Source organism: Diabrotica virgifera, chromosome 1 (genome assembly GCF_917563875.1).
Source record: "Diabrotica virgifera virgifera chromosome 1, PGI_DIABVI_V3a".
In the NCBI taxonomy this organism is placed as follows: domain Eukaryota; kingdom Metazoa; phylum Arthropoda; class Insecta; order Coleoptera; family Chrysomelidae; genus Diabrotica; species Diabrotica virgifera.
Genome location: NC_065443.1, coordinates 107,208,317 through 107,216,756, shown reverse-complemented (window position 1 = coordinate 107,216,756; position 8,440 = coordinate 107,208,317). Strand labels below are relative to the sequence as shown.

The window sequence follows — 8,440 nt, the reverse complement described above, 5'->3', positions numbered from 1 at the left end:
GGTTTAAAACTTAGTAGGACAAAAACTTAGTAGGACAAAAAACAATAAAATGGTATCTTTGGATGGTGAACTGATTGTAAAAAGCAATAGTTTTAAGTACCTAGGATCGGTATTAAACAGTAATGGAGAAATACATGTAAATGCATGCAGTAGAATTAGGGCTGGATGGATGAAGTGGAAAGATGCGAGTGGTGTGTTGTGTGACAGAAAAATTCCAGTGAAGCTGAAGGGAAAATTCTATAAAACAGCCATAAGACCGGCTATGACGTACAAAGAGGAACAACGAATGCATGTGGCGGAAATGATAATGCTTAGATGGACGAGTGGAGTGACAAAGAAGGATAAAATTAGGAATGAGTATATTAGGGGAAGTCTAGGTGTGGCACCAATTGACGCCAAATTGAGAGAGCATAGGTTAAGATGGTTTGGTCATGTTCAACGTCGAGGCGTTAATCACCCAATACGAAGAATAGCTGAAGTGCAGATTCCTGGAATGAGTAGGAGAGGAAGACCAAAGAAGACCTGGGGGGAGACGATAAGGAAGGACATGTTGGTAAAGGGGATTGACATTGGTATGACCCAAGAAAGAATTGTGTGGAGAAATGCAATTAGGGAAGCCGACCCCGCATATGGATAAGGCAAAGAGAATGATGATGAATACCTATTATTACATCCAACAGAAACAATGACAATGCCTGAAAAAATAAACGAGACTTACAAATAGTGAAAAGAATCATAAGAACTATTACTGGGACCAATGAAAACAGATCAAAATGAATATATAAGCAAAACAAATGCAGAGGTTAAGAAAGTACAGTAGAGCGTCAAATTGTTGATTATCGAACATATGTTCAAAATACATATAAAGCTCATAAACATAGTACATATGTACATACGTTTTAGTTACAAGGAATAAAACACCTGCATAATACACAAATATATTGTATGTATTTCTGCATAAACAAAACGAAAATCCACGGTCACATTTTGCCCATATTGTCATATTAAATCCAAAATTCGGTCCGCGATCATATTTTTTAATTTTATAATTTTTTTGCCTTCGGATTACCGAGCGTTCGGATTACCAGGGTTCGGATTATCGACGCTCTACTGTACTACCGAATAGAAGTTATTGTGACCAAAATAAACCAATGCAGAATTAGGTGGCTAGATTGGCGAGTAGGAGACCATGCAGTGATATACGCGATGATATAATGGAAACCAAAACGAAGAAATTAATGGGGAAGATCAACATCAAACTGGCTGCAAGAAGTTGAACAATAGTTACAAAACGCAGTAGTAAGAGAATGACAGCAAAAACTAGAAGCAGAAAATATGACAGAAATCGTTCAGAAGATAATAAAAACAAAAGGTACCGATCTTCCCGCCAAATAGGATCTAGAAAGTTTTTGCTGCTTAGCCCCCTCTCTCCCCCCATCTCCTTTCAAATAACCAACCTCCAAAATAGACCACCTCCAATGCAGTACATATTATACACCACTTTCTGAGAGAACATATAAATCAAAGACATTTTTACAATTTCCCAAATAACCTGAAAGTAGTTCTTCTTCTTAAAGTGCCCTCACCTCGATGGAGGGTGGCTACTACAATTGCAAATTCTGTCTTCAGCCGTTCTTATTTGCTGTTCAAAATTTAGCCCTTTCTATCGCGGGATGTTTCTTAGCCACGATAGTCTTTCCCTTCTTAGTCCCCTATTTACATCGATCTTTCCTTTCACTATCACTATAAGTTGAGCATATTGGTACTTATTATTTCTCAATATGTGGCCTAGGTATGGTGTTTTTCTAACTTTCACTGTGTTGAAAAGTTTTCGTTCTTTGCTTATTCTATGCAGCACTTCTTCGTTTGAGGTATGCTATGTCCATGAAATTTTGAGGATTCTCCGGTAGATACACATTTCAAAGGCATCCTCCAATTTTAGCCCAGTAAATGAACGGGAAATACGGCGATACCGTGTAATTTTCAGAGGCAACTACGAATTGCGTGAAAATTTGGGTTTAGGTTCTACAGACCCTACACTTCAAATTTGAAATTGTGCCGTTGGTTGCTTTTACTTGGGGGATGACAGTCACCCCTTTTTGGGGGTGGAAAAACATACGTCCAAGATAAGACCGAAAATTAATCAATTGACTAGTTTTAAGCAACTTTTGATCTATCAAGTTTTTTATGTATGTCAATACCTTTCGAGTTATTTGCGATTGAAAATTTTTATTTTTCGACAAAAAATCTATGTTTTCAGAGGGTTTTTCGCAAATCACTCAAAAAGTAAATATTTTATCGAAAAAAATATTCTTAGCAAAAGTGTAGCTTATAAAAAACCAAAAAAAAAATGGTGTATCAGTAAAGTTTGTTAATCGAGTAAAAACAAAGTTATAGCTTATGAAAAATACGTTCTTATTCGTCTAATTCCAAATCAAATATTCAAGGTGAAATCAGTAAAAAATTAACCACTTTTCGGAAAAACCCCATTGAAACTTTTTTAAAGTGTTTATAAAAATCTTTATTTTAATTCTTTACAAAAGTTTCTAGCATTAAAAATAAGCGAGTTACGTTCAAAATAAAGTTGGCCCTCTTTTTTTTGGTAAAAAAATCATGAAAATCTCCCAGTGTTTAGCCCCCAAATGAAATTAATCGCTACCGCTTTACAAACAATAATTTACTTACTTATCTATTTTTTATATGATCTGTCAGTCTCACCGGTTTAAAGTGCTTATTTTTGAAAGGTTTATAGTTGAAAGAGCTTGAACGGGTCACTAGTCACGAGTGTATGCAAATTTTGAGCAGCCAATTTTTGTCTTACGGAAAAACAAAATCAAAGTAGCATATTTATAAAAGCAAAACCTACATTTTTTTACTGTTTAAGATTTTTGTTATCACTAATAATTTTTAAGTTATTTTGAAAAAAGGAAATTTTTAAAAAAATTTTAGAAATTTTTTTACTATAAAACCAAATTTTTTTAAAAATAAGCACTTCAAACCAATCAAACTTACAGATTCATATTTATCCATTTCCGGGCTTATTTTAAACACGCGTTTTTCACCCCCCGAGAAGGGCTAACTGTCACCCCCCAAGTAGAAGAAACCAACGGCACAAATTCAACTTTGAACTGGAGGGTAAATAGAACCTAAATCCAAATTTTCATGCAATTCGGAGTTGCCCCTGAAAATTACACTCCAAAACGGTCATTTATTGGGCTATTTATTTACGGTTGATGTTTTAAGGGTCCACGTTTCCACTGCATATTGAACGTGTTACATTATTATAGAATATAGAACGTGTTGCATACAATTTTATTTTTTAGTTGTTACAAAAGTCACAGAATATCGAATGTCGTAATAGCCTTCAGGTCGATGTGGCTTTATTGCATTCTATAAATAAAAAAAATCTTGTTCACAATTTATGTTTATATGTTTTTTTTAATACGATCATGCCAATAACTCCACAACCAATATTCGCACTATAAGCAAGGATACAAGAAAAATATGTGAAATACAATTTGTACTAACGCATTGGTACAATTAATGTGAAAATCCATTCAATTCAATAACTTGTTTCTGTCATTAAATATGTTAAGTATTATACTTATTTATATTTATTGTTTTTTCCCATAAACTAACATTAAAAAGGTAGATATAAAAGAACATACAATCGTCTTTTAGAACATTATAGACTTCTAAAAATTGTTAACACAAACATCAACATGAAGATTTTCTTCTTTGTCACTTTTATCTTCTTTGCTCTTGCAGCTTTGACATCAGTCAATGCCCAGTTAAGTAAGTAGATTACCGTTTTGTTAATATTTTTTTTTATAGTATAATGTATATGTACTTGATAGGTTTAAAAACTCTAGATTCCAGAAACTTTAAAATTTTTTAAGGGGTTACTCGCAAAATCTTGGTTTAATACTATTTAAATGCATTAATTTTTTTCGAATTTTGAGAAAACTAATAAGTATTTTTGAAAATTTTAAACGCAGAATGAAAGATAACATTATTACCGAGGGCCGAAAGTCCCGAAGAATAAACAAAAACTATCTTTTGAATAAAATATTTGAAATTAAAAATCACACTAAATTTTTTCTTTTTTTTTACCCCTGTGACTTATTAAAATAAGCATTATAGAAGTTTTCAGGGAATTTTGCCCCTCGATAATAATGTAATCTTTCGTTCTGCGTTTAAATTTTTCAAAAATTCTTATTAGTTTTCTCAGACCAATAGCATTGGACAAAGATAGAGTAAATGATACAGACTCTAGTCTCAAAAATGTTGTATGTGGGGTACCACAAGGTTCAGTATTGGGTCCTCTACTTTTCCTTATATTTATTAATAACACCACTAGTTTAAAAATCGATGGAAAAATTTTTCTTTTTGCTGACGATACCAGTATCACTTGGAGTAACTCAAATATCGCAACTCTTCATGCTACTAAAACTTCTCATCTACTCACAATAAAATCCTGATCCGATTCTAATTTACTCTCTTTTAACGTAGATAAAACAGTAGCATTATCATATAAAGGAGCTCTTCAACCCTTACCTCTTCATCATAGCCAGATCAGTATCGTTGATTCTGTAAAGTTTCTTGGTATTTTTTTTTAGATAGCAACCTTAAACAGTCCCTTCATATCGATGTGTTAAGCAAGAAACTATCCTCAGCTTGCTTTGAAATAAGATCCGTTTCGAAGGAAATGAATTTAACCTCTTCCAAAATAACATATTTTTCTTTGTTAGAGTCCCATCTTCGACATGGTCTTCGTTTTTGGGGTTCTGGTACAGCTGCCCAATCCGATGTTATTTTTAAATTACAAAAAAGAGCAATAATACATCTGTTTGGCCTCAGAAAAACAACACATTGCGGAAGCTACTTCAAAGATCACCGGATTCTAACACTACCTTCTTTATATATTTTAGAAACTGTTTGCTTAATTCGTAAACATCTACATGTCTTTCCAGCAAGACCTAGACATGACTATTCCACCAGAAATTGTACCTTTGACATCTATTTACCGATCCCGTCCAGTGAGTTAGTAAAGAAATCTATATTATATTCTGCAAAAATACTATACAACCATCCGCCTCTACAACTGAAATCTGCAACATCTTTCCCCAAGATCCGTAAAATGACAAAAGCCTATTTATCTGAAAGACCATATTATTCAATAGCAGAGTTTCTTAACCAATAACTAAGCAATTACAGTATTGTTATATATAAGTAGAATCTTAATCTATATTTGAGTGTCATATGCAGCAGCTTAACTTATTAAATTTCTTAAGGTAGATTAGGCAATTTGCAATTTTTTTTAATTTTGCAATAGATTGTTACTGATTTTTATTTCACTTTATTATGTTTTATTTATATAGACGATTTATATAATTTTAGTAAATTATATTTGTTATTGTTTTTATTTATGATTCTTGTAAGCTTTGTCTATAAAATTGTTAAATTTTTCATGACAATAAAGCATATTTCTACTGCTACTTCTACTAGATTTTGCGCCTATCCCAATAATACCTATCTATATTTCTATAAAACCAACATCTTTTTTTCATTAAATTCTTACAGGTACTCGTACTTTTCGAAACAAATTTTTTCCTTTATTCTTAATTGATTTTTGTGCTTTTTTTTTAAAGTTTTCAGTAGATTGTTATGACCTCATTTCAGCAACCTTGCTTCGTGTAGACACTCTTCAAGCAGGGAAAGACCAGCGGATGTCTGTTGCTTATTGCTCAGTTCAAGTGGTTAGCGTAAAAAGGTCTAAGTATCATCGTGATTGGCCTTTCCGTGACTGAATTTGTATCAAGTGTCTGATCGTGTAGGGTTGCTGAAATGACGGCATACCACTCTACTGTTTTTTTTTATTTTAGACGAAGGAGATCCTTGTGTACCTGGCTCCGACCCTAAATGTGGACCAGGATTAAGATGCTGTGGAAGGTTCAGAAAATGTGTTAAAAATTAGAAGGAATAACAAACTAATTGTTATATTTTTAAAACTGGCGCTATCATTTCTAAATAAATCAAAATAAAAGCAGTCAATTTTTTCTATTTGTGATAATCGATATACCTGTGTTACTTCCAAATGTTGCTACCCGACAATGAGTATCTTTGGAATTTTGATTTCCAAAAAAATTACCAAGTGGTAATTTTGAAAGATGGCGGTAGGAAAAATGAATATCTTGGTGGTCGGAAAAATAGTACAAAAATTAGATAAAAAAATCCTGGGAAGGGTGGAACATTTTATAGGGCAGTCAATGAGGGTATTTGGCTCCGAATTCCATCTTATTACATCGATTTCCTTGATATTTTCACAGTAAGTAGGGAATAGTCTACACTCTCAAGAAACAGTCTACCCTATGCCGATGTGCGCTTTTATCTTGGGGTGGTTCCCACCCCTTCTCGGTGGTGAAAAATGTTTTGGTTAAAATAGCAACGGAAGAGGCTAGATAACTTTATTTTAAGCAAAAACTGTTCTATAACTATTTTTTTAAAACACAATACTTTTTGAGTTATTCGTGATTGAAAATTGGCCATTTTCATTGAAAAATGACTCCTTTTCGGACGGATTTTTGCGAATACCGTAAAAACTATGCATCTAATAAAAAAACTTTTTAAAATATTTCTGTAGGTTATTAGAAAGCAAAGAGATTCGTTCCTTCATAAAACTTCTAGTTAAAATACAAAGAGGTATATGGTAGGCAAGAAGAGTTTGTTTTTTTGCTGCAAGCTCAAATGGGTGTATTCAACTTGAAATAACAGAGAAAGTGTCGATTTTAGGTGTATAATGATACTAATAACTTTTGTAGTGCTTGAAAATACCTTTAAAATGAGCAATACTAAATGTCGATTACATTCAAACTAAGCGAGATATTCTGCAAAAAATTAATGACTAATGTATTTTAAGAAGAAATGAGAAGTATATTTAACCCCTCATCCATCAGAATTTAAATAAATTGTTTTCCTTCTACAAAACTTTTTATTATAGTGTTATTTCTATGTTCAAACAGTTGGACTGGATGAAAATGAATGGTTTTTGAAAAAAAAAAAAAATAAGATCAAATTATAGAGCGCATTTTTAAATTTTCTTAAAATCTTCCTTTTCCTCCATGTAACTAGAAAAAGATAAGAGATACGAAAAAAGATACCACACAAAAATATAGGGCTTTTTCAGATAAAAATTTCTTTTTCATTTTTCATTACTGTATCTCTTATCATTTTTAAGTTACATGGAGAAAAAGGAAGATTTTTAAGAAAATTTAAAAATGCGCTCTATAATTTGATCTTCTTTTTTCAAAAACCATTCATTTTAAACCCGTCCAACTTTTTGAACATAGAAATAACACTATAATAAAAGGTATTATGGAAGGAAAACGATGCATTTACATTTTGGTGGATGGGTATTAAAATTACTTCTCATTTTTTCTTAAAATACATTAGTTATCAATTTGGTTTGCAGCATATCTCGCTTAGCTTTAATATAATGGACCTTTAATATAGCTCATTTTAAAGGCCTTTTCAAGCACTACAAAAGATATTAGTAGCATTATACACCTAAAATTGACAGTTTCTCTGTTATTTCAAGTTGAATACACCAATTTGAGAATGTACCAAAAAACAAATTATTTTCACCTACCATATCTCTTTTTGTATTATAACTAGAAGATTTATGAAGGCAAGTGTCTCTTTGTTTTTTTATAAACTAAAAAAATGTTTAATATAGTTTTTTTAGTTAGATGTACAGTTTTTAAGGTATTCACAAAAAACCGTTCGAAAAGATATTGTGTTTCAATGAAAATGGCCAATTTTCAACCACGAATATCTCAAAAAGTGTTGAGTATTCAATAAAACAATTCCGTGGTCATTTTAACCAAAAAATTTTTCACCCCTAATAAGGGGTGGGAACCACCCCCAAGATAAAAGCACACATCGGCATAGGGTAGACTTTGAATCCGGAGATAAGTAGAGTGCTGTGTCGTTCAGTTTTGTCGAATTCGACTAATTAACAAAAATTTTGATCGTGTGTGACCGTGGATCCAACAAAATCGTTACAATTTTACCACAGAGAGACTGGTCTTTCTGCTGCAATACTGCAGAACTGACATTATCGATGATTTTGTCGAACGACACCGCAGTATCGTGAGTGGCCGGTTAGCATATTTATAGATGCTAGCGTGTGTGGACACCAGGGTGTTGAAATCAGTTAGGGTTTGGAAAAACAGTACATTTACAAATACTAACAGATTTGGACACCAGAGTGTTGAAAGCAGCTAGCTTTTTTAGTGGTTATACATGCATATATGCTATATATGACACTGATTTTATATACCTACTGCTGTGGAAAAATATTTAAGTGATTTAGGTATTAATAAATAATTAAACGTTGTTGGGATATAACCAATAATATATTAACACAATAGAACAACAT

General features: G+C 32.4%; 1 long non-coding RNA gene across 2 annotated transcripts in view; it reads left to right on the top strand.

Moving 5' to 3' along the window:
• LOC126879743 (uncharacterized) overlaps positions 1-6,049 on the top strand; it is an 83,955-nt gene extending 77,906 nt beyond the window's left edge. The window contains exons 1-2 of one of the 2 annotated variants that reach the window (XR_007696245.1): positions 3,655-3,795; positions 5,886-6,049. This is a non-coding gene — a long non-coding RNA (uncharacterized LOC126879743). Of the gene's footprint in view, positions 1-3,654; positions 3,796-5,885 lie in introns of those variants that run through there. The other variant, XR_007696246.1, reaches the window with a different exon arrangement.
• The last annotated feature ends 2,391 nt before the right edge of the window (positions 6,050-8,440 follow it).